This window comes from Pan troglodytes, chromosome 2 (assembly GCF_028858775.2).
Source record: "Pan troglodytes isolate AG18354 chromosome 2, NHGRI_mPanTro3-v2.0_pri, whole genome shotgun sequence".
Taxonomy (NCBI): Eukaryota; Metazoa; Chordata; class Mammalia; order Primates; family Hominidae; genus Pan; species Pan troglodytes.
In genome coordinates, this window is record NC_086015.1 from 134,050,216 (window position 1) to 134,077,795 (window position 27,580).

General features: G+C 39.2%; 1 long non-coding RNA gene across 1 annotated transcript; it reads left to right on the forward strand.

The window, feature by feature from the left end:
• The first annotated feature begins 7,295 nt into the window (after positions 1–7,295).
• Positions 7,296–26,541, forward strand: LOC129143531 (uncharacterized). Its single transcript, XR_008547091.2, has 3 exons — positions 7,296–7,451; positions 17,453–17,535; positions 26,067–26,541. It is a non-coding gene; the product is annotated as an uncharacterized LOC129143531 (long non-coding RNA).
• The last annotated feature ends 1,039 nt before the right edge of the window (positions 26,542–27,580 follow it).

A 27,580-nucleotide genomic window follows, 5' to 3' on the forward strand; every position in this document is an offset into this window, starting at 1 on the left:
CTAACAACTCAACTATTCTTTTCTCATGTCCGTTTCCAGTTTGTGTCTTTATGGATATAAAACTTAAAATTTGTTGAAATTTTAATACAAATAAAATTTTGTATTCTGCATTTTTCATTTAGCATTGGTTGATAAACATTTTACATATTGCTATGTGAACATCATGAATATTTTTAATAATTTCATGATAATTCAACTAAAATAATGTTCTATAATTTACCCAACCACTTCTCTATTGTATACACAAAATATTTTCAATTTTTCCTGATTACAAATGAAGCTGCCATGAATTTTATCCTGCATAAAACTTTCTCTGCATTTTGATATTTTCTTTGGACAAATTCCCAGATATTTTGCTATAATTTTTAAAATGTGCCTAAGTCCATTTGGTCTATACCGTTGCTCAAGTCTAATGTTTCTTTTTAGTTTTCTGTATGAGTGCTCTATCTATATTGAAGTCTCCGTCTATTATTGCGTTGCTGTCAATTTCTTCTTTCAGATCTGTCAATATTTGCTATAGATGCTTATGTGCCCTGATGTTGGGTGCACAAATATTTACAGTTATTACATCTTCCTGTTGAATTGATCCTTTATCATTATGTAATGAACTTCTTTGTCTCTAGAGACAGTTTTTGACTTCAAGTCTACTTGTTTGACATAAGAATAGCCATTTCTGCTTTCTCTTGGTTACTATTTGCATGGAATATCTTTTTCTACCCCTTCATTTTCAGTTTGTTTGTCCATGAATTGAAACAGAGTCTTTTGTAGGTAGCATACAGTTGGATGCAGTTTTTGTTAATCTATTTGGCCATTCTGTGTCTCTTTCTTGGGTTTAGTCCATTTACATTTAAAGTAATTATTGATAAGAAAGTATTTACTATTGTCATATTGATAACTGTTTTCTGTTTGTTGTTGTTGTTGTTGTTGTTTGTTTCTTTGTTTTTGAGACAGAGTCTTGTTCTGCTGCCCAGGCTGGAGTGCAATGGCACGATCTTGGTTCACTGCAAACTCCACCTCCCGGTTTCAAGCGATTCTCCCACCTCAGCCTCCTGAGTAGCTGGTATTACAGGCACCAGCCATCATGCCTGGCTAATTTTTTTTGTATTTTTGTAGAGACAGGGTTTCACCGTGTTGGCCGGGCTGGTCTTGAACTCCTGACCTCAGGCGATCTGCCCGCCTCGGCCTACCAAAGTGCTGGGATTACAGGCGTGAGCCACTGCACCCGGCTCATGGGTTTTTTGTTCCTCTTTCTCTTGCCATTTTTTTATATTGCTAGGTTTGGGTTCCTTTCTCTTTTTCTTTTGTGAACTTCTATAACTATTTTATCTGTGGTTACCAAGGGCCTGATATAAAATATCTTATACTTTGATAGTCTATTTTAAGCTAATAACAATTAACTTCCCTTGCATGAAATAACACTCTGCCTTTACCTCTCCTCCCCCTGTGTTATATGCTATTGAAGTCATAATTTGCAACTTCTTATAGTATATATCCATTAACTTTTTTAGTTACAGTTGTTTTTAATATTTTTGTCTTTTAATTACCATAGTAGGATTATAATGGATTTACCCACTACTGTTATGGTAATAAAGTATTCTCTTTTTTGTCTTCTTTGCCAATGAGTTTTATACTTTTTAATGCTTTCACACTGCTGTTTAGCGTTGTTTCATTTCAACCTGAAGAACTCCCTCCAAAAGACTCCTAGATTTGATTAATAAATTCAGTAAAGTCTTAGATTAAAAACTCAGTGTACACAAATCAGTAGCACTGTTATACACCAACAACAACCAAGCTGAGAGCCAAATCAAAAACTCAATCTCAATTCCTTTTACAACAGCTGCCAAAAAATAATTAAAATACCTAGGAACATATGTAACCAAGGAGGTGAAAGATCTCTGCAAAAATAACTACAAAATACTGCTGAAAGAAATCATACATGACACAAACAAATGGAAACACATCTCATGCTCATAGATTGGAAGAATCAATATCATGAAAATGACAATGCTGCCCAAAGCAGTCTGCAGATTCAATTCTTCTCAAAATACCAACATCATTTTTCACAGAATTAGAAAAAAAATCCTAAAATTTATATGGAACCAAAAAATAGCCTGAATAGCCAAATCAATCCTAAGCAAAAAGAATAAATCTGGAGGCATCACATTACCAGACTTTAAATTATTCTACAAGAGTATAGTTATGAAAACAGCATGATACCAGTATAAAAATAGACACATAGACCAATAGAACAGAATAGAGAACCCAGAAATAAAGCCAAATACCTACAACCAACTGATCTTTGACAAAGCATTAAAAAATATATAAATTGGGGAAGGGAAACCCTATTTAATAAGTGGTGCTGCAAAAACTGGCTAGCCACATATAGAAGAATGAAACAGGATCTCTATCTCTCCACCTTATACAAAAATCAACTCAAGATGGCTCAAAGATTTAAATCTAAGCTCTGAAACCATAAAAATTCTAGAAGACATCCTAGGAAAAACTTTTCTGGACATTGATCTAGGCAAAAAAATTCATGACTAAGACCCTGAAAGCAAATGCAACAAAAACAAAAATTAATAAATGGGACCCAGTTAAACTAAAATGCTTCTGTACTGCAAAAGAAATAATCATCAAATGAATAATCCACAGAATGGAAGAAAGTATTTGCAAACTATGCATCTCACAAAGGACTAACATCCAGAATATACAAGGAACTCAAACAAATCAGCAAGTAAAAAAATTCCATCAAAAGTGGGCAAATTACATGAACAGACATTTCTCAAAAGAAGTTATACAAATGATCAACAAACATATGAAAACATGCTCAACATTGCTAATCATCAGGGAAATGAAAATTGAAACCACAATGAGATACCACCTTACCCCTGCAATAATGGTCATGAAATAAATCTCAAAAGACAGTAGATCTTAGTGTGGATGTGGTTAAAGTGGAATGCTTATACACTGTTGTTGGGAATGTAAATTAGTACAACATCTATGGAAAACAATATGAACATTTTCTAAAGAACTAAAAGTAAATCTACCATTCTATCCAGCAATCCCACTACTGGTTATCTACCCAAAGGAAACGAACTCATTATATCAAAAAGACACCCGCATATGTATGTTTATTGCAGCACAATTCATAATTGTAAAGATATGAAATCAACCTAAGTGCCCATTGACCAATGAGTGGATAAAGAAAATGTGCTATACATACACCATGGGATACTACTCAGCCATAAAAAAGAATAAAATAATGTCTTTTGCAGCAACTTGGATAGAACTGGAGGCCACTGTTGTAAGTGAAGTAACTCAGGAATGGAAAACTAAATACCATATGTTCTCATTTATAAGTGGGAGCTAAGCTATGGGTATTCAAAGGCATACAGAGTAGTGTAATGGACTTTAGAGACTCAGAAGGAGGATGGTGGGAGGTGGGGTGAGCTATAAAAATTTCACATTGGTTGTGGCTCACGCCTGTAGTCCCAGCACTTTGGCAGGCCATGGCGGGCAGATCACGAGGTCAGGAGATCAAGACCATCCTGGCTAACACAGTGAAACCCCATCTCTACTAAAAATACAAAAAATTAGCCGGGCTTGGTGGCGGACGCCTGTAGTCCCAGCTACTCAGGAGGCTGAGGCAGGAGAATTGCTTGAACCCGGGAGGTGGAGCTTGCAGTGAGCTGAGATTGCGGCACTGCACTCCAGCCTGGGTGACAGAGCGAGACTCCGTTTCAAAAAAAAAAAAAAACAAACAAACACTTCACATTGGGTGTAATGTATATTACTTGGATGATGGGTGCACCAAAATCTCAGACTTCACCACTATGCAATTCATCCATGTAATCAAAAATCACTTGTACCTCAAAAACTATTGAAATAAAAAATATTTTTAATAAAGAAAAATAAAATAAAAGGCAAAGTAGTAGAAATAGTTCCTGCCTTATGGCTACAAACTGTAGAGAAGCCATTAAAAGGAATATTTCTACAGTTTGTTTAAAAAAAGAAAATAAAAGAAAAAAATCGTTATTAAATACACCTTCTGTGATAGGAACCAGGCCAGGCAATTTTACATACAATATTCACTGTATTATCACAATAACCTGTAAGTACTGTTATTCGTATTTTCATGTAAAGAGACAGACTAAGTGAAGTTAGGAAATTTACTTAAAGCCATGTGATGAGAGAATGTTAAGACTTTTACCTTTGTAGTTCTGAAAATTATCAGTTATAATTTCTAAACTTCTTTCTGTTTTGTTCTTGATTTTATTGTAGGGCTACTCAACTATTGGAACACATTATGATCACATATTATGCATACTGTATTCCCACAACAGTTGCAATATTCACAATTATTAAGAGACTTGAAAATGAAACCAAGGCACAAATAAACCTATTAACGTACTTTAGTATCTTTTAAAGTTTTACTCTCACCCCACAGAGGTTATTCTTTCATGAAAAATATAGCAGAAACAGTCTCTGAAAGAAAATATAATTACCATTGAAATCAATGTTACACGATTAGTTCAAATATTAACAAAGAAATGTAAAATGGTTCTTGATGTATTTAATATTCAAAGATTAATTAAATATTTACTGCAAGAAAATAGATAAATGATTCAATGAAAACAAAGCAAAAGTTTCATGTGATTGCCAATTCTGTTTCTTAGCAAACTATGTGTATCCCAAGAACTAAATTTAAATCACCTTCAGTCAATCATGCAATAGGGAAGTTGACCACATGGTTGCTTTTATTTTAATTTTCTAAGACAAAGAACAAAATCCAAATGAGTCACCTGGTGGTATTAAATCTCCAAAAGCAAATACAAAAGAACAGGAGGCAAATATGTAAAGAATGTGAATTAGCCAGGCGTCGTGGCTCATGCCTGTAATCCCAGCACTTTGGGAGGCTGAGGTGGGCAGATCACTTGATGTCAGGAGTTTGAGAACAACCTGGCCAATATGATGAAACCCCCGTCTCTACTAAAAATATAAAAATTAACCGGGCGTGGTGGTGCGAGCCTGTAGTCCCAGCTACTCGGGAGGCTGAAGCAGGAGAATCGCTTGAACCTGGGAAGCGGAGGTTGCAGTGAGTCAAGATTGTACCATTGCACTCCAACCTGGGCATTGCAGAGAGACTCCATTTCAAAGAAAAAAAAAAAATGTAAATCATATAAAAAAATGGACACTATTTTTTAAAAATGTCCAGCAATATTAAGTTAAAATGATAGCTATTTATTTAATTGTATTAACTATATGTTCAGTTGAGAATAATTCTACCTTATAGTGGCTGTCTTAGATTTCATGTCATACTTATTAAATTATAATTTAAAATGGATGCTACATAAATAAAATATGCTTTGACTTATTAATTTTAAATATTGTTATTTTAAGCATTTTTGCTAAAAAACAATAAAGTGAGACTAATAAGCAAAACAAATTGTGGCATTTATATAAAATGAAATATTATTAGCCTTTGCTAATGGAGGAGATCCTGCCATTTGCAACAACATGGATGAGCCTGGAAGATATTATGTTAAGTAAAATAAGCCAGACACAGAAAGAAAAATACTGCATAATGTCACTTACATGTGAAATCTTAAAAAAGTCAAATATATAGAAACAGAGAGTAGAATGGTGTTTACCAAGGGCAGAGAGGGGGAGAAAATGGGCAGATGTAGGTTAAGGGGTACAAACTTGTGGTTACATAGGATAAATAAATCCAGAGATCTAATGTATAGCATGGGGGCTATAGTTAATAATACTGTATAGTATACTGAAAATTTGCTAGAAGAATAGATTCTAGCAAATTTTAAAGATAATTATTTGAAGTGATAGATAAGTTAATTTGTTTGATTACAGTAGCAATTTCACTATGTATATATGTATCAAAAGATAACTTTGTACATGAAATATATACAATTTTAAATAAATAAATGCCCGCTAGGAAAAAAAAGAAACGAAAAGTAGATTCACATGCCCAAATTGTTCAAAACTTACTTAAAATTTTCAAATAACTCAATCAAGTATCAGTTTTTAATTTAAGTGTATTAAAATTAAATAAAATTTAAAATGTAGTGTCTCAGCTCCACTAGCCATATTTCAAGTGCTCAACAGCCGTATGTGGCTATTGTGTTGGACATCGCAAATGTAAATAGAGGTATTATAACTGATTTTTTTTTTCCTGAGTAAGGGCCATAGTTCACAGAACCATTAATTGCTTTAACATTTATTTCCTTTTTGGAAAAAATTTTGTATTGACCTTCTTAAAAGCATTTGCCTCCCTTCCAACAAGAAAAATCATTCAATAATCATTGGGATTCATGCGGGTCAAAATGGCCCGGGGGGATCCAATAGATGGAGTACCAAACTCTTCTTAAAGTCTTGAATAGATGGATACTAAAAGAAGATTTTTGTGAATAAAATATTCCCATATAAAAAGAGAATAAATTCTTTTAGAAGCTTTTTTCTGAGGGAAGTGGAAAAATCCAATTAACTGTTTTTATATCACCAGCTGGTTCCTTGGAGCCGAAAGAAATAACACCTCCCAGGAGTGAACATTTATTTCACTTGTAGTTAGAAATTCAGTCACCCTGCTTCCCTCAGAGATCAGGCTACCTGTTAAACAATATTGATGGTAATTAGGATGACAAATAACAACAAGTAATAAGGACACAAATTCTTACCCTTGCAGCTCTTCTCTAATCTTTATTTAATTTATCTATGTGTTTTCGGTACTAATGAGATTTTTTAAATCTATCTCAAATTGAGGCTCACTTTCTTGTCTTTTGAGAGTGTGGTGCTTCATGATAGTTCCATGATGCTAAAAATAATGATGATAGCTTCTATTTTATTTTAAGAATTTCCATTTTCCAGTGCCTAGTATGCACCAGACACTATTATAAGCATTTCATAATATATTAAACTATTTAATGCTCACATTTACTGAATAAAGTAGAGGTTAAGTAACTTGCTCAAAACCATACAGCTATGATCTTCATAGTCATTATTTTAGATGGGGAATTTGTTATTGAATACTATGTGCTGCTTCCTAATGACACCTTTCCACACATACCCCATTCATTTGCCTTCATTCATTCCTTCCTCCCTCCCTTCCTTTGCTTCCTCCCACTCTCCTTACCTCCCTTTCTTTCTTCCTCATTCTATACCTTTTCTCTCCACTGCCACTATTCAATCTATCACACAAGATTGTGTCTTCACCACCCAAAACTGCTTTTGTTGAGGTCACAAGTGACTTCATAAATGGTCATCTCAAGGGGCCAGCTTTCAGTTGCCTTGAAAATATCTTCAGCAAGTGGTCCCTTAAACATTCTCATCTCTGGATTTCTAGGGCACATTCTCTCACCTGATTGTCTATCCATTTTCTCCACACTCCTAGTCAGTCACCTTTGCTGTGCTCCTTCTGTTTCATCTTCCCCTTAAAGGTAGGTGTTTCACAGATTTTCTTTTATTCATATATGTGTATTAGTTTATATATAACTGTGTATATATAACTGACCAAACAATCCTCTCTTCTCTACCAACACTCATATCCTGAGCGAGCTCATCTAGTCTCTTGCCTTTAAATAACATGTATAAACTGCCAACTCAATCTCCATTTTGGACTGAATTAAAAACTTATATACTCAACTGTCTTCCTGACATCTCCACGTGGATGTCTATGAGGGATCCTCAACTTAGTATGTCTAAACCTAACACCAAACAGCACCCCCACCACTAGCACACACTTAAAACCAAACCTGCCTCACCTTTTCCCACACCTAAGTTACCAAACTGGATTAACTTTATCTTATGGATTTCCATGAATTTGTTCCCTTTCATCACTATCCTAGTTCAAGCCATTGTTGTCTCTTACTAGGATCAGAATTACAACCCCCTAATTGGTCCCTGAAATGCAGTCATGTGACCTCATCCTTCTAGTTCCATCTTAACTCTTCAGCACCATCTCTGGTCTTTTTTTCACTCACACTCTATGCTTCTATAATACTATAATTATTTTTTCAGTTTTAAAAATATTCCAAGACTGCTCTTGCCTCTGCGCCTTCAAATATGCCATTTCATTTACCTGGGAGGCTCTTCCTTATTCTTTTCTCTACTCATCTTTACCTGGGCACAATAAGAGCACCTACACATAAAGATCTTTAAACAGTGCCTGGTAAAAAGTAAGCGCTTTTTACTCAATATCTTTTACCATAAGTATTATTTTCAGAGATATTTTCATGTCAGTCTATAATTCTCTTTACAGGCCACATAGTCCATCTAACCTGTCTGCTTCTGTGGGCATTTATGTTGTTTCCAATCCTCGGCTATTATAAACTATCCTTATGCACATGTAATTTCAAATATGTCTTGGATCGGTTCTCTGGAAACAGGGAGTTGTGTGCAAAATACTTATTGGAGGTGCTCTTAAGAGATACATGGCAGGAGAGGAGCCAAGATGGCCAAAAAGAAACAGCTCTGGTCTACAGCTCCCAGCATGAGCGATGCAGAAGACGGGTGATTTCTGCATTTCCAACTGAGGTACCGGGTTCATCTCACTGGGGAGTGCCAGACAGTAGGTGCAGGACAGTGGGTGCAGTGCACCGTGCACGAGCCGAAGCAGGGCGAGGCATCGCCACACCCGGGAAGCACAAGGGGTCAGGGAATTCCCTTTCCTAGTCAAAGAAAGCAGTGACAGACAGCACCTGGAAAATCGGGTCACTCCCACCCTAATACTGCGCTTTTCCAACAGGCTTAAAAAATGGCACACCAGGAGATTATATCCCGCACATGGCTCAGAAGGTCCTACGCCCATGGAGTCTAGCTCATTGCTAGCACAGCAGTCTGAGATCAAACTGCAAGGTGGCAGCGAGGCTGGGGGAGGGGCACCTGCCATTGCCGAGTTAGTTGTTTGATTAGGTAAACAAAGTGGCCAGGAAGTTCGAACTGGGTGAAGCCCAACACAGCTCAAGGAGGCCTGCCTGACTCTGTAGGCTCCACCTCTGGGGGCAGGGCACAGACAAGCAAAAAGACAGCAGTAACCTCTGCAGACTTAAATGTCCCTCTCTGACAGCTTTGAAGAGAGTATTGGTTCTCCCAGCACGCAGCTTGAGATCTGAGGTCAGGCAGACTGCCTCCTCAAGTGGGTCCCTGACCCCAAGTAGCCTAACTGGGAGGCACCCCCCAGTAGGGGCAGACTGACACCTCACACGGCCAGGTACTCCTCTGAGACAAAACTTCCAGAGGAACGATCAGGCAGCTGCATCTCTGGTTCACCAATACCCGCTGTTCTGCAGCCACTACTGCAGATATCCAGGCAAACAGGGTCTGGAGCGGACCTCTAGCAAACTCCAACAGATCTGCAGCTGAGGGTCCTGTCTGTTAGAAGGAAAACTAACAAACAGAGAGGACATCCACACCAAAAACCCATCTGTACATCACCATCATCAAAGACCAAAGGTAGATAAAACCACAAAGATGGGAAAAAAACAGAGCAGAAAAACTGGAAACTCTAAAAATCAGAGCGCCTCTCCTCCTCCAAAGGAATGCAGCTCCTCACCAGCAATGGAACAGAGCTGGATGGAGAATGACTTTGACAAGTTGAGAGAAGAAGGCTTCAGAAGATCAAGCTACTCCGAGCTACAGGAGGAAATTCGAACCAATGGCAAAGAAGTTAAAAGCTTTGAAAAAAAATTAGATGAATGGATAACTAGAATAACCAATACAGAGAAGTCCTTAAAGGACCTGATGGAGCTGAAAACCAAGGCACGAGAGCTACGTGACGAATGCAGAAGGCTCAGTAGCTGATGCAATCAACTGGAAGAAAGGGTATCAGCGATGGAAGACAAAATGAATGAAATGAAGCAAGAAGAGAAGTTTAGAGAAAAAAGAATAAAAAGAAACGAACAAAGCCTCCAAGAAATATGGGACTATGTGAAAAGACCAAACCTACGTCTGATTGGTGTACCTGAAAGTGATGGGGAGAATGGAACCAAGTTGGAAAACACTCTGCAGGAAATTATCCAGGAGAACTTCCCCAATCTAGAAAGGCAGGCCAACATTCAAATTCAGGAAATACAGAGAACGTCACAAAGATACTCCTCGAGAAGAGCAACTCCAAGACACGTAATTGTCAGATTCACCAAAGTTGAAATGAAGGAAAAAATGTTAAGGGCAGCCAGAGAGAAAGGTCGAGTTACCCACAAAGGGAAGCCCATCAGACCAACAGCTGATCTCTCGGCAGAAATTCTACAAGCCAGAAGAGAGTGGGGACCAATATTCAACATTCTTAAAGAAAAGAATTTTCAACCCAGAATCTCCTATCCAGCCAAACTAAGCTTCATAAGTGAAGGAGAAATAAAATACTTTACAGACAAGAAAATGCTGAGAGATTTGGTCACCACCAGGCCTGCCCTAAAAGAACTCCTGAAGGAAGCACTAAACATGGAAAGGAACAACCGGTACCAGCCACTGCAAAAACATGCCAAATTGTAAAGACCATCAAGGCTAGGAAGAAACTGCATCAACTAACGAGAAAAATAACGAGCTAACATCATAATGATAGGATCAAATTCACACATAACAGTATTAACTTTAAATGTAAATGGGCTAAATGCTCCAATTAAAAGACACAGACTGGCAAATTGGATAAAGAGTCAAGACCCATCTGTGTGCTGTATTCAGGAAACCCATCTCACGTGCAGAGACACACATAGGCTCAAAATAAAGCAATGGAGGAAGATCTACCAAGCAAATGGAAAACAAAAAAAGGCAGGGGTTGCAATCCTAGTCTCTGATAAAACAGACTTTAAACCAACAAAGATCAAAAGAGACAAAGAAGGCCATTACATAATGGTAAAGGTATCAATTCAACAAGAAGAGCTAACTATCCTAAATATATATGCACCCAATACAGGAGCACCCACATTCATAAAGCAAGTCCTTAGTGACCTACAAAGAGACTTAGACTCCCACACAATAATAATGGGAGACTTTTACACCCCACTGTCAACATTAGACAGATCAACGAGACAGAAAGTTAACAAAGATACCCAGGAATTGAACTCAGCTCTGCACCAAGCGGACCTAATAGACATCTACAGAACTCTCCACTCCAAATCAACAGAATATATGTTCTTTTCAGCACCACACCGCACCTACTCCAAAATTGACCACATAGTTGGAAGTAAAGCACTCCTCAGCAAATGTAAAAGAACAGAAATTATAACAAACTGTCTCTCAGACCACAGTGCAATCTAGAACTCAGGATTAAGAAACTCACTCAAAACTGCTCAACTACATGGAAACTGAACAACTTGCTCCTGAATGACTACTGGGTAAATAATGAAATGAAGGAAGAAGTAAAGATGTTCTCTGAAACCAACGAAAACAAAGACACGACATACCAGAATCTCTGGGACACATTCAAAGCAGTGTGTAGAGGGAAATTTATAGCACTAAATGCCCACAAGAGAAAGCAGGAAAGATCCAAAATTGACACCCTAACATCACAAATAAAAGAACTAGAAAAGCAAGAGCAAACACATTCAAAAGCTAGCAAAAGGCAAGAAATAACTAAGATCAGAGCAGAACTGAAGGAAATAGAGACACAAAAAACCCTTCAAAAAATTAATGAATCCAGGAGACGGTTTTTTGAAAAGATCAACAAAATTGATAGACCGCTAGCAAGACTAATAAAGAAGAAAAGAGAGAAGAATCAAATAGAAGCAATAAAAAATGATAAAGGGGATATCACCACCGATCCCACAGAAATACAAACTACCATCAGAGAATACTATAAACACCTCTACGCAAATAAACTAGAAAATCTAGAAGAAATGGATAAATTCCTCGACACATACATCCTCCCAAGACTAAACCAGGAAGAAGTTGACTCTCTGAATAGACCAATAACAGGCTCTGAAATTGAGGCAATAATGAATAGCTCACCAACCAGAAAAAGTCCAGGACCAGATGGATTCACAGCTGAATTCTACCAGAGGTACAAAGAGGAGCTGGTACCATTCTTTCTGAAACTATTCCAATCAATAGAAAAAGAGGGAATCCTCCCTAACTCATTTTATGAGGCCAGCATCATCCTGATACCAAAGCCTGGCAGAGACACAACCAAAAAAAGAATTTTAGACCAATATCCTTGATGAACATTGATGCAAAAATCCTCAATAAAATACTGGCAAACCGAATCCAGCAGCACATCAAAAAGCTTATCCACCATGATCAAGTGGGCTTCATCCCTGGGATGCAGGGCTGGTTCAACATACACAAATCAATAAATGTAATCCAACATATAAACAGAACCAAAGACAAAAACCATATGATTACCTCAATAGATGCAGAAAAGGCCTTTGACAAAATTCAACAACCCTTCATGCTAAAAACTCTCAATAAATTAGGTATTGATAGGACATATCTCAAAATAATAAGAGCTATTTATGACAAACCCACAGCCAATATCATACTGAATGGGCAAAAACTGGAAGCATTCCCTTTGAAAACAGGCACAAGACAGGGATGCCCTCTCTCACCACTCCTATTCAACATAGTGTTGGAAGTTCTGGCCAGGGCAATCAGGCAGGAGAAGGAAATAAATGGTATTCAATTAGGAAAAGAGGAAGTCAAATTGTCCCTGTTTGCAGATGACATGATTGTATATCTAGAAAACCCCATCATCTCAGCCCAAAATCTCCTCAAGCTGATAAGCAACTTCAGCAAAGTCTCAGGATACAAAATCAATGTGCAAAAATCACAAGCATTCTTATACACCAATAACAGACAGAGAGCCAAATCATGAGTGAACTCCCATTCACAATTGCTTCAAAGAGAATAAAATACCTCGGAATCCAACTTACAAGGGATGTGAAGGACCTCTTCAAGGAGAACTACAAACCACTGCTCAATGAAATAAAAGAGGATACAAAGGAATGGAAGAACATTCCATGCTCATGGGTAGGAAGAATCAATATCATGAAAATGGCCATACTGCCCAAGGTAATTTATAGATTCAATGCCATCCCCATCAAGCTACCAATGACTTTCTTCACAGAATTGGAAAAAACTACTTTAAAGTTCATATGGAACCAAAAAAGAGCCCACATCGCCAAGTCAATCCTAAGCCAAAAGAACAAAGCCAGAGGCATCACGCTACCTGACTTCAAACTACACTACAAGGCTACAGTAACCAAAACAGCGTGGTACTGGTACCAAAACAGAGATATGACCAATGGAACAGAACAGAGCCCTCAGAAATAATGCCGCATATCTACAACTATCCGATCTTTGACTAACCTGAGAAAAACAAGCAATGGGGAAAGGATTCCCTATTTAATAAATGGTGCTGGGAAAACTGGCTAGCCATATGTAGAAAGCTGAAACTGGATCCCTTCCTTACATCTTATACAAAAATTAATTCAAGATGGATTAAAGACTTAAATGTTAGACCTAAAACTGTAAAAACCCTAGAGGAAAACCTAGGCAATACCATTCAGGACATAGGCATGGGCAAGGACTTCATGCCTAAAACACCAAAAGCAATGGCAACAAAAGCGAAAGTTGACAAATGGGATCTCATTAAACTAAAGAGCTTCTGCACAGCAAAAGAAACTACCATCAGAGTGAACAGGCAACCTACAGAATAGGAGAAAATTTTTGCAGCCTACTCATCTGACAAAGGGCTAATATCCAGAATCTACAATGAACTCAAACAAATTTACAAGAAAAAAACAAACAACCCCATCAAAAAGTGGGTGAAGGATATGAACAGACACTTCTCAAAAGAAGACATTTATGCAGCCAAAAAATACATGAGAAAATGCTCATCATCACTGGCCATCAGAGAAATGCAATTCAAAACCACGATGACATACCATCTCACACCAGTTAGAATGGCGATCATTAAAAAGTCAGGAAACAACAGGTGCTGGGGGGGATGTGGAGAAATAGGAAGACTTTTACACTGTTGGTGGGAGTGTAAACTAGTTCAACCATTGTGGAAGGCAGTGTGGCGATTCCTCAGGGATCTAGAACTAGAAATACCATTTGACCCAGCCATCCCATTACTGGGTATATACCCAAAGGATTATAAATCATGCTGCTATAAAGACACATGCACACATATGTTTATAGCGGCACTATTCACAATAGCAAAGACTGGAACAAACCTAAATGTCCAACAATGGTAGACTGGATTAAGAAAATGTGGCACATATACACCATGGAATACTATGCAGCCATAAAAAATGATGAGTTCATATCCTTTGTAGGGACATTGATGAAACTGGAAACCATCATTCTCAGCAAACTATCGCAAGGACAAAAAACCAAACACCGCATGTTCTCACTCATAGGTGGGAATTGAACAATGAGAACACATGGACACAGGAAGGGGAACATCACACACCGGGGACTGTTGTGGGGTGGGGGGAGGGGGGAGGGATAGCATTAGTAGATATACCTAATGCTAAATGACGAGTTAATGGGTGCAGCACACCAACATGGCACATGTATACATATGTAACTAACCTGCACATTGTGCACATGTACCCTAAAACTTAAAGTATAATAATAATAAAATTAAAAAATTAAAAAGTAAATAAATAAACGAGATACATGGGAAGGGTGTGAGAAGGGCAGAATTGGGAAGAGGGAGAAGCTGGCCTGCAATGTGTTCTTAACTGAGGCCTCAGCTGACCTATGGAGAGCTCTCAAGAGGTCTCACGGTACCATATGACTTCTACTTTTTCTCTCTTGAAACCCTGTGACTGCTATGTGACTGCCATGTAAAAACACCTGGCCTAGCCTCCTTCATGATGACAGACCACATGGAGAGAGATACCTGGTTGATACCCAGCAAGTAAGTAGGCCACTTAGATCATCCAGCCCCAGTCAAGCCACCAGATAAGTCCAGCTGCTTGAGTGATCCTGGATGATATCAGTAGAAGAGACCATATAGCTGAGTTCAGACTAAATATCTGAACCACCTAAAAACCACAATAAGCAGAAAAAAAAAATTGTTTTAAGTCATTAACTTTTGGGGTAGCTTGTTATGCATCAATACCTAAGTGATACAAGAGGCAATACTGTAGGAGATTGAGAAACAACAAGATAGTAGAAACATGATGCCTGGGCTGCCTCACAGAACAGAGAGGCCTGAATGTGCTAGATTATTATATGAGACAGAAACTTCTATCTAGTTTGAATCACACATATCATATTATTTCATTTCATTTTCATGCCATCTATGAAGTAAATAGGAAGATTATTTTATTTTATTTTATTTTGTTTATTATTATTTTTTTTTTGAGATGGGGTCTGGCTATGTTGCCCAGGGTGGTCTCAAACTCCTGGGCTCAAGTGATCTGCCTGCCTCAGCCTACCAAAGTGCTAGGATTATAGGCATAAGCTACTGCACCCGGCCTTCTTTATTTTATAATGAAACCAAAGCTCCCGATGGTAAGAGAAATTTTTTATACCTAGTGGTTTAAGAAAAAAGCATTCAGGAAGCTTAAAAGCATTTTTGGCAAGGACCTGTGGATCTGGACAATAAGATGATTTTAGCACTAGGTTTGAATTGCTCTCTCACTGCAGGAAAAAAAAAATTATGTAGCGGTTACTATTTGAGAGCTTGGTTAGAGAGTCTAGCAGGGGAGTGCAGCTACTCATATTCCCTTGATCAAATAATGGTCCTCTACTCTCAAGAAAGGTAATCGTCTTCATCTACATGTACAGCTTCAGGAGGGATGCACATGGAGCAGAGAGGGAAGGAGACACCCTCCTAGCCAGCCTGGCCGGCCTGATCAGCCAGATCAACCCTGGTGATCAATGGGGTGACAGATGTTGCAACCAGATCACCCTCACAGCCATATTACTATTTGAAAAATGCTGTTCTCAAGCATTTTATATTAATATGTTTACTCAACAAATATTTATTGAACTCCTGCTATGTGCATCACGCAAGACATTTGGGATACATCAGTTAAAACAAACAAAAAAACCAGAAAATGATGTTTGGCTTTGTAGAGCATGTATTTTAGCAAAAGGACACAGTAAAAAATAAATAAATAAGTACAATCATTGGTATATTAGAAGATGATTACAGCTATAATGGAAAAAAGCAAAGTAGAGTAAGGTGAGGGACATGGGTGGGTGGAAGCAGATTATACTTTAAATAGAGAGGCCAAAGTGGACCTTTCTGAGAATGCAGCATTTCAGCTAAGACAAGAAGAGAGTGAGGCAACATTCATTTGTGATAAAAAATACTCAAGCAACTAGGAATATAAAAGAACTTCCTCAACCTGATAAAGGGCATCTACTAAAAACCCACAGCTAATATTAAACTTAAAGATGAAAGAATAAATGGTTTCCCCCAAAGATCAGGAATAAGATAAGGATGTCCATTCTCGCCACTTCCATTCAACATGGTAGTGGGGATTCTAACCAGGACAATTAAGCCAGACAAAGAAGTAAAAGGAATCCATATTGGAAAGAAAGAATAAAACATTCTTTATTTGTAAGTGCCATAATCTTATATACAGAAAATTCTAAGAAATCCACTTAAAAAAACTACTAGACAAAGAAGGATGTAAGATTAATATACAAAAGTAAATTGTATTTCTATAAGCTAGCAATAAACAGTCCAAAGATGAAATTAAGAAACAATATCCATTAACAATAGCACCAAAAAGAATAAAATACAGTATTTACTAATAAGTTTAGCAGTAGAAGACTTGAACACTGAAAGCTACAAAAATACTGAAAGCAATTAAAGGAGGCCTAAATAATATAGAAAGACATTTCCATGTTCACAGATTGGAAAACTTAATGTAGCTAAGAAGGTAATACTTCCCAAATTGATCTATAGGTTTAGCACAATCCCTATAAAAATCATAGCTTTCTTTTCACAAAAATTGATAAATTGATGCTAAAATGTATATATCAATGCAAAAGACCCAGAAGAGCAAAAATAATCTTAGAAAAGAACAGACTTGGAGAATTCACAATGACTATAAAGCTACAGTAATCAAGACAGTGTGGCATAAGGATAGAAATATAAATAAATGGAATAGAATTGAGCCCAGAAATAAACTCTTGCACTTACAGTTAACTAATTTTTGACAAAGGTGCAAAAGTAATTTAATGTGGGTAAAATAGCCTCTTCAACAAATGGTGCTGGCACTACTGTATGTATATTCACATGCAAAAATATAAATTTGGACCTCTATCTCACATTATACAAAAAAAATTAACTCAAAATGAATCATAAGTTTAAATGTAAGAACCAAAATTACGAAATACTTAGAAGAAAATGTAGGTGTAAATCTTCACAAACTTGGACTGGGTAATGATTTGTTAGATATAACACCAAAAGCTCATGCAATAAAACATTAATAAACTGGACTTGATCAAAATTTAAAACTTTTGCATTTTAAAGGACATCAAGAAAGTGAAAGTGTGTCCGAAATTGGTGGGTTCTTGGTCTCACTGACTTCAAGAATGAACCTGCGGACCCCCGCGGTGAGTGTTACAATTCTTAAAGATGGTGTATCCGGAGTTTGTTCCTTCTGATGTTCGGATGTGTTCGGAGTTTCTTCCTTCTGGTGGGTTTGTGGTCTTGCTGGCTTCAGGAGTGAAGCTGCAGACCTTCGCGGTGAGTGTTACTGTTCTTAAGGCGGCCCGTCCGGAGTTGTTCATTCCTTCTGGTGGGTTGGTGGTCTCACTCGCCTCAGGAGTGAAGCTACAGACCTTTGCAGTAAGTGTTACAGCTCATAAAGGCAGTGCGGACCCAAAGACTGAACAGCAGCAAGATTTACTGCACAGAGCAAAAGACCAAGACTTCCACGCTGTGGAAGCCAACCCCAGCAAGTTGAGGCTGCTGGCTGGGGCAGCCTGCTTTTATTCCCTTAACTGGGCCCACGCACATACTGCTGATTGGTCCATTTTTCAGAGAGCTGATTGGTCCGTTTTGACAGGGTGCTGATTGGTGCATTTACAATCTCTGAGCTAGACACAAAAGTTCTCCAAGTCCCCACTAGATTAGCTAGACACAGAGCACTGATTGGTGCATATACAATCCTCTAGGTAGACATAAAAGTTCTCCAAGTCCCCACTTGACTCAGAAACCCAGCTGGCTTCGCCCAGTGGATCCCGCACCAGGGCCGCAGGTGGAGCTGCCTGCCAGTCCTGTGCGGGGCGCCCGCACTCCCCAGCCCCTGGGCAGTTGATGGGTTGCGGAGGCTCAGGCTGCGCGGGAGCCCACTGCAGCAGTGGGCCGGGGTGGGGGGTGGTGCGGTGCTTGGGCATGGCAGGCTGCAGGTCCCGAGCCCTGCCCCGCGGGGAGGCGGCTGAGGCCCAGCAAGAATTCAAGCATGGCGAAAGCAGGCCGGCAATGCTGGGGAACCTGGCACCCCCTCCGCAGCTGCTGGCCCGGGTGCTAATCCCCTCACTGCCCTGGGCCGGCGGTGCCGGCTGGCTGCTCTGAGTGCGGGGCCTGCAGAGCATGTGCCCACCCGGAACTCACGCTGGCTCAGGAGCACCACATGCAGCCCTGGTTCCTGCCCGTGCCTCTCCCTCCACACCTCCCCGCAAGCAGAGGGAGCCGGCTCTGGCCTTGGCCAGCCCAGAGAGGGGCTCCCACGGTGCAGCGACGGGCTGAAGGGCTCTTCGAGCATGGCGAGAGCGGATGCTGAGGCCGAGGAGGCGCCGAGAGCAAGTGAGGGCTGCTGGCACATTGTCACCTCTCAAAAGGATGCATAGATTGGAAGAAAATATCTCCAAATCACATGTATAAGGGTCTTGTTTCCAGAACATATAAAGTACTCTTACAACTCAATTACAAGAAGACAAGTCACAGAATTTAAAATGGGCAAAGAATTTGAATAGATATTTCTCCAAAGGAGGTATATAAATGGCCATTAAGCAGATAAAAAGATGCTCAATATCATTAATTATTAGGGAAATGCAAATCAAAACCTACTGTACATTCACCAGAGTGGCTAGAATCAAATAAGTATGAGAGAGGACGTGGAGAAATTGGAACCCTCTTATACTGCTGGTGGAGATGTGAAATAGTACAACCACTCTGGAAAATAATTTGGCAGTTCCTCAAAAGATTAAAGCTAGATTACCATATGACCCTGCAATTCCACTACTAGGTATATACCCAAGACAACTGAAAATATGTTAACACAAAGATCTATACATGAATGTTCATAGCAGCATTATTTATAATAACCAAAAAGTGGAAACTCCATCAAGGAGTGAATGGATAAACAAAATGTGGTAGAGATCCATACAACGAATATTATGAGACCATAAAAAGAAATGAAGTACTGATACATGCTACAACATGAAAGAACCTTGAAAACACACTAAGTGCTGGGAGGGACAGGAGAAGTGAAGAATGCTAGCTAAAGTGTACAAGGATTCTTTTTGGGGTGATGAAAATGTTCTAAATTGATTGTGGTGATAATTGCATGACTCTGTAAATATGCTACGAACCAATGAAGTGTGTATTTATTTTTATTTTTATTTTATTTTATTTTTTTGAGACACAGTCTCACTCTGTCACCCAGGCTGGAGGGCAGTGGCATGATCTCGGCTCACTGCAACCTCTGCCTCCTGGGTTCAAGCAATCCTCCTGCCTCAGCCTCCCAAATAGCTGGGATTACCGGTATGCACAACCACGCCTGGCTAATTTTTGTATTTTTGATAGAGATGTGGTTTCACCATGTTGTCCAGGCTGGTCCTGAACTCCTGGCCTCAAGTGATCTGCCCACCTCAGCCTCCCAAAGTGCTGGGATTACAGGTGTGAGCCACTGTGCCAGGCCTGAAGTGTGTATTTAGAGCAGGTGAATTTTATGACATGTAAATTCTGTCTCAATAAAGCTGTCCAAAAGGGGAGGGAGGAGAAGATGGAGTGAACTATGTAGATATCTGAAGAAAGAACATTCTAAGCAGAGGGAACAGCCAGAGTGAATCCTCTAAGGCAGAAGAACAGCTGGTGTGTTCAAAGACAGCAAGGAGGCCAGTGTGACTGGAATAGGTGAGGGAAGGAAAAGCCGACAGGAGACAAGGTCAGAGAGATCATGAAAGGCCTGGTCATTTAGGGTCTATAAGACCCTATAAGGCCATTGTGAAGACTTTGTCTTTCCAGTGAATGAGATGGAGAGCTTTTGCAGGGTGGTGAGCGGAAGGATGACATTACATCTGATTTACATTACAAAAGAATACATCTGGCTGCTGTGTGGCTGGGCAAAGGTAAAGACAAAGAGACTAGTGAGGACATTGTGACCCATAAAGAGATGATGACGGCTTAGACAACATTGATAGGTATTAATGGAGATGGTAAGTAGTTGGGATTTGGTGATATTTAACTCTAATCCTCACAACAATTCTATGAGGTAGCTAATGACATCATCCACATTTTACAGGTGACAAAATGATTACATATGATTTCACAGCTTGCAACATCCGACACAGAATAGGTCCTAATTTTATCAAATGTTAAACCCAGGCAGTCTGAGTCCAGAGTCTGCATCTCACTCATCATCCTATACCACCCCTCTGGAAGCTCGTCTGTGTCGGAAATCTCACCTATGCCTGTCAGTTCTGCCACGTAAACATACGAGGATGTTTAAAAGTTTTCAAGCCACAGCTGTATGCTGGAATTCTCTTCCTAAAAACAAGCAGTATTCCTGGGGTCTTGGTCTGACAAGTTCATACTCATATTGAAATAATTTGTTTCCCTGAAAAGTGAGTGAGCATCAGTGCTGAGCTAGACAGAAAAAAAAGTTGAGGCCTAAAATGAGAAGAAAAAAAACAAGGCTGAAAAGTATGGCATTGCTCTAACAAGGAAGAAGAAAATAAATTCATGAGAAGAGAGACTCTGACAAATACCACAGAGGGGAATTATCCTATGAGCCTTTGTGAATTGAAATTTGGGGTTCTACTAAAATTATATAATGGGATTGGAATTCTTTCTACTTTTTAAAATGTTTGAATTGAGCCATTGTGTAGCTTTTACTCATAGCTCTGATGAGAGCCTTAACTACAATCCTGAAAGCTTATTCTGGCCCTAGTCGGGCCTATATCCAAGTTTTCTATAAATCCAAATATTTGAATTGGAAGTAAATTGCATGTGATTGGTTTTTCTTTTGCTTCCTCCAAATAATGGCATCTATCAAGGGTAGATCAGAGCACTTTGCCAGAATTCATACTTGCCTCCCCCACTTCTCTCCTCCCTTCTTCCCATCCTCTTTAAATCCAACCCATACTCCTTACATTTATAAAAGGATATTTTATTTTATAAACAAAAAATAAAATTCAAAGATCCTCCTGTTATATATAAAGTTTCAGTGCTGCAAAAGGAATAGCACTCGAATATAAAGTTTTCCTTTTAATTCTCAGCAAGGCAAGTTACTTCTATAAAGGGTGCGCCCTTACAGATGGAACAATGGTGAGCACACACTTGGACAAGGGAGGGGAAGGAGTTCTTATCCCTGATGCACATGGACCCTGCTGCTGTGCCATTCCCCCATTGGCTAGGGTTAGACTGCACAGGCTAAAGTAATTCCAATTGGCTACTTTAAAGAGAATGACAGGGTGAGTGCTTTGGCGGGAGTCAGGGCAGAGCAGGTAGCAGGTAATTGGAATGAGTCAGGGTGGAGCAGGTAATCAGAATGAGTCAGGGTGGAGTAGGTAATCAAAAAAGGTTGCTTTATAAGGAAGTTAAGTTTAAAAGTAGAAGGCAAAGAATTGAACATACTGACATATTAATTCTTTGAAAAGAAATTTAGAACTCATATCTAACACTCCAGCCATCTGAATGGACCCCTCTCAGCCAAGGGCATTCCAAAGTTAACCCAAAAAACTAGTTCAGGCCATGATGGGAAGAGGGAGTAATTCATGCCTTATTATGCCCTTCTCCCTTTTGGAATTCAGGCACAGCTGACCAGCATCCACATCAACACAGACCTTAAGACTAATAGAACAGCCTCTTTAAATCTGATAAGAAACATTTACAATCTATTCTCTCTGAAACCTGGACGCTTCATCTGCATGGTAAAACCTTGGCCTCCACCACCCCTTACTGTAATTCAGACATTTCTTTCTATTGATTCCAGGTCTTTAGATAACAACACTTTCAACCAATTGCCAATCAGAAAATCTTTGAATCTGCCTATGACTGGGAAGCCCCCTTGTCCTGGCTTTTAGTTTTTCTGCTTTCCAGATCAAACCAATATAATACATCTTACATGCATTGATTGATATCTTATGTGTCCCTAAAATGTATAAAGCCAAGTTGTGAGTTGTAGCCTGACCACCTCGGGCACATGTTCTCAGGCTCTCCTGAGGGCTGTATCACAGGCCATTGGTCACTCATATTTGGCTTAGAATAAATCCCTTCAAATATTTAACAGAGTTTGACAATCTTTTCATGGACAATTTCCAGTTCTGCTCTGTGTTTTGGCTTCTTGTGGTCATGTGAGACTCATCCCTTTTACTGTTTCTGTGCATACCTTCCCCCAGCCCCCACCCTGCATCCTGTAAGGATAAGATGCTTGGAGCAGTAGCTACCACCTTGCAGCTGGAGGAGAACGCCAGGAGAATTTTAGAGTGCCACCTCATACTGAGATTCTCCTTCCTCCAACTTCTTATTATAGGAGCTATTTCATGATTTTGTTGCCTCAATTTAGTTTTCTATTATAGCAGAGGTATCCTAAGGAATCAAATAATTACCAATCTCACCTTTTCTTTTTTCTTCCACAACTCTTCTCTAATATTGGATCAGGGTAGGGGAGTTGGGTAGAGGGGGATATTTGCCTTCACCTGTACCCCAGCCAGTGCCCAGTCATACTAGGTCTAACTTTCTAAACTTCTGGATCTTCTCTCCCTCCCTTCTTCTCCTCCTCACTGCTCTCCCCCATGCCCCTAGCAATCAAGTCCTGTAAGAATCAGGATCCACTTTCAAAAATAACAACTACATTTTCCACTGTGGGTCTGTGTCATAAAGGAATGGCAAAAGGTTAGTGTAATAGCAGCTTCCCACTGACTAGTCTGTAATCACCATTCTTTCGTGGAACTCAATCAAGTACCTCATTACATAAAATACTGAACATTATTTTGTCATTTATTTCCTTGGTTTAACCTGCTTAAATAAATAGTTCCCCCAATTCAAAAGCAATTTAAAAAGCAACACGGTTTTGTAAATTGTATGTATTTTTTAAAGTTTGGGTGGCAAAAAGTAAATACCTTGTCTTCTTTTATACACACAATAGTATTGTATAGACTTGAGCTTTGCATGGACTGCCTTTATCTGCTTCTACAGTATTTTAATAAATTCAGCTCAGCTAAATTCTCTGCTTTCCTCCATGACCTTTCTTTACTGTGACATTATCCTGCTGTGATTGATGGGAGCACTGTACAATGTACTGGCATATTATAAAAATTGTATTTGGGCTGCCTAACTTACTTTTGATGAAAAACTTTAGTATACCTGCTAAAGCAATCCCTATTCCCTATGAAGACCAGCTTGAGTTTCTATTCCCTTTTTCAATTTTTTTTATGAGTTTGAATGAACTTGGAATCTGTCTCAGACTCAGGAGCAGAACACACTTTATGTTTCTGCAGAGTTGTTTTTCATCACAAACCAATAAACAGTAGACAAAGCTCTCTGTGGAGTCTGCTCATCAAATCAGATCTATACTGTATCACTATTTAGACAAAATGAAAAAAGGCCAAGAAATCAGGCACATCCACAGATATATGCCAACCTCTATGATAAGGTTGTCATGACCCTGTCATGAGACAGGGTCTGTCTTCCCAGAAATAAAAAGATGATGGGACACTCTGACAGAGGTGTCTCATGCGTTGACAATTTTCTTCACGGAGGCTGTGCCATTGATCTATCTCCACTGCATTTCATTGGGAATTTAAATTATATCCAGACATGAGTATTTCTGAACTGACTTAAACTGAAAAATAGCCTTTAGTCTTTTTCTTCTTCTATGGACATTTGTTAAATCTTTGTTTGCATGTATATAGAAGCTGTCCTTAGGGGAAATAGAATTCAGCCCATGTAAGAGAGTATTGAGTTTTCATAGTATATCTGCCTAGGTTCACTCTAAGGGCTCTGCTAGTTGTTTTATCATCATAAACCACCTGGAATCTCTCAACAAGACTGGGTACTACGTAAATTACAATCCAAGACAAGAAAGGCTGTTTTAAACCCTCTTCAAGAGAGTTTATATTGAAAAAAGGAAAGGATTCAATCATAAAAATGTATGAGCATGACTTTGAGGGCAGTCAAAGGTGTCTCTAATCCTACGACTTGAGACTCATGTGACAGGACAACTCCATGTAGCAAAAGGGGCAGATGGAGAAAGGAGGGAACCTAGAAGTGTCAGGGAGGCAGTGTGGCATGGCTCTGATCCCTGCTCTGCCACGTAGCAGTGATGTAATAGTAGTGGGCACTTCCTAAGGCCACCTCCAATGAGTCACACCCTTGCATAATCCTACATCCTTATGTAATCCTCTCCCTTTGAGTGCAAGTGGAAAGTGTGACTTGCTTCTAACCAACATAATATGGCAAATGTGATGGAATGTCACTACTGATGGAATGTAATTATGTTGCATTATATGGCAAAGGCGATTTGATGTCACTCCTATGATTTATGTTATGATATATAAAACTCCATCTTAGTTAACTAGAGTGAGAGACTTTGCTAGCTTTGAAAAAACAAACAGCCATATAAACTATCTATGAAAAGGGCCATATGGGAGGAACTGTGGGTCATCTCAAGGACCTGAAGGGGACCTCCAGCTGAAAGCCAGTAAGAAGTTGGGGCCTCACTCATACAGCTGCAAGGAAATGAATTTTTCCAACAACCTGGATGAGCTTGGAAACAGATTCTACCCCAGTCAAGTACTCAGGTAAGGATACATCCGATCTGACACTTTGATTGAAGTCTTATGAGATCCTGGGTAGAAGACCTAGACCAGCTGTGCCCAGACTTCTCCCATGAGGACTTGGAGGTAATAGATGTATGTTGTTTTAAGGCACTAAATTTCTGGTATGTAATTTGTTATGTAGCAATAAAAAATTAATACAGTAATCTAGGAACAAGTTTTTTCTTTTTCTCTGAGTCTAATTCTCCTCATCTATATAATGGGGATAATAACATCTACTTATAGGTAGGTTTAATCATCAAATAAATTTTAGCATTTGCTAAAATGGTAGTTGTTTTATTGTATTATTAATATTACTATTCTTTTCTGGGTACATGAGACCCAGAGCACCAGGCTAAGGGTTTCAGGAGTTGAAGTCTGATCCTGGGCCCTAGCCCACAGGAACCCAGGGAATGCCATGCACGAATAAAGAAGAAATACAGCCAGCTGTCCTGTCTCGACTTTCCTTGAGGCTGATACAGTGGTGCACTAAATCTTTTTCTATGATCTACTCTGTGCCCAGCAATATGCTAAATATGCTAGGCACAGACAATACCAAGAGAAGTAGGAGGTTCTCCCTGCCCTTGAAAGTGTCCAGGCTAATGGCCATAATTTAGACTCTAAGACTCACATTGCAGTTCTGTGTTCAGAACTGGGATTCCAAAATTTGAGGGCAACCAGTGCCAAGCTCTGCATATTTTAGGGTGCAGTGGGAAGTTTTGAGGCTGCTTACATCCTTGGGTGTCCAACACCTGGGGTAAGTAAAGGCTCCCTTAACACAGGGAGCAGGTAAGGCTGAAGCCAAGGGAATGATGTTGCCCCTTGGCATCACTATCATGAACTATCTTGAATCTCCCAACAAGGCAGGGCACTGTGCAATTGACATTCCAAGACCAGGCAGGCCTATTTTAAATCGTCTTTAAGAGGATTCACAATCCACCCTCTTGCTGCACTAGCATGGGTAGAGCAGGAAAATTCTCTATATTATCATTGAAGCTGTAAAGGTTTGGGAGATGGGTCATTCAAAATTTTCAGAAGTTCTTGAAAGCCAAATGTTAGTGGATGAGGAACTAAATTGGCTTCTGTTTCATCTTTGTTAGGTTTCTACAGCAATGTTATCTTGAATGGTTTGTCAACATGTTTCACTGAGAAAACTTAAAGCAACTCTGGTAACTACAAGTGGAACCTTGTTACAAGTGGAACCTTGACAACTTCAGAAGTGACCATCACAACCAAACATTCCCTGCTCTGAATCACCTGACATTCACTGTCTCATTCACACCAGCTTCTTCAGGTGGCCCTTGATGATCTGCCTGCCTCCACAGAGGCTCAGAAAATTAGCCTTTTCTTTTTTTCTAGATTTCACTCTTCATGATGGATGTGAAAGACAGTAAAGTATGCTAGTTAAAACCCAGCCTCTGGAGACAGACTGATGTGGGGTAAATCCAGCTTTGCCACTTAACAGTTCTCTGCTCTTGCACAATTTTACTTAACCTCCCTGAACCTGAAATCGGGCTAGTTACAGCATATTAGTGAAGCATTCATCACAGAACCTGAACATAGGGAGTCCTCATTAACGACAGTTATTATCATCGTTATTAATATATTATAATCACATGGCTATTGCTTTGTACTTATCATATAGTCATTAATGTCCCTAGAATAGTGCAGATCGGATGACACCAGTTATAAGACCCTGAGAAGCTTAACTCAGCAAAACTAAGTTGTTTAAATCTATGTTCTAGCTCAGAGGTTGGCAAACTTTCTCTGAAAAGGGCCAGATAGTAAATATTTTAGGCTTGCAGGCCATATGGTCTGTGTTGCAACTACTTAATTCTGCTATTATAACTCAAAAGCAGCCATAGACAATACAAAAGAAAATGAGTATGTTTGTGCTCCAATTAAATGTTATTTACAAAAAGGATTGGCTGTTTGAATTTAACGCATAGGTCATAGTCTGCCAACCCCTGCTCTAGCCCCTTGTCCATGTACAGCAAGGTACTCCCAAACAGAACGCTAATGGGAAGGGCACGTGGCAGAGTAGACACAATAGAGTTTGAGTCTAAATTTTGTCATGTCCTGACTGTAGCATTCAGGGAATATTACTTAACTCTGTAGAATTCTGAGAATATTACTTAATTCCTCCATGCCCCAGTTTCTTCCTCTGTAAATCCTAGGCAATAGTACTTCCTGGGCAGGGTTTCTGAGGATAGATGACCCCAAGTATATAAAAGATAATTAAGTAAAAGAGATAACATATGTAAATGAGATAATGTAAGTGTGTATATTTCAGGCTTTTTTGCATGAATTTACTTTGTATCTATCTGTTCAACCGGATTATGAGTTTGTTGAAGACGAAACATCTGTTATCTATTGCCTTTATTTCTCTCATCCTTGTCTCTAGATCCTAGAAAAGTCCTCTGCACAGAGCAGGGCATGGCCTGCATTCCAAATTTTGTTATTCTCAAAGGTCAATTGTTCTCAGTGGCAGACAACAGAAGCCAAGACTTGCTAAGTAAAACAGAAGACAAATTTGCTGGAAGGACATGTGAAAATGGGCACAAATTAGGGAGCAAGGTCATACTTGCATCACTGCTGTTAGGCTGCTACCACT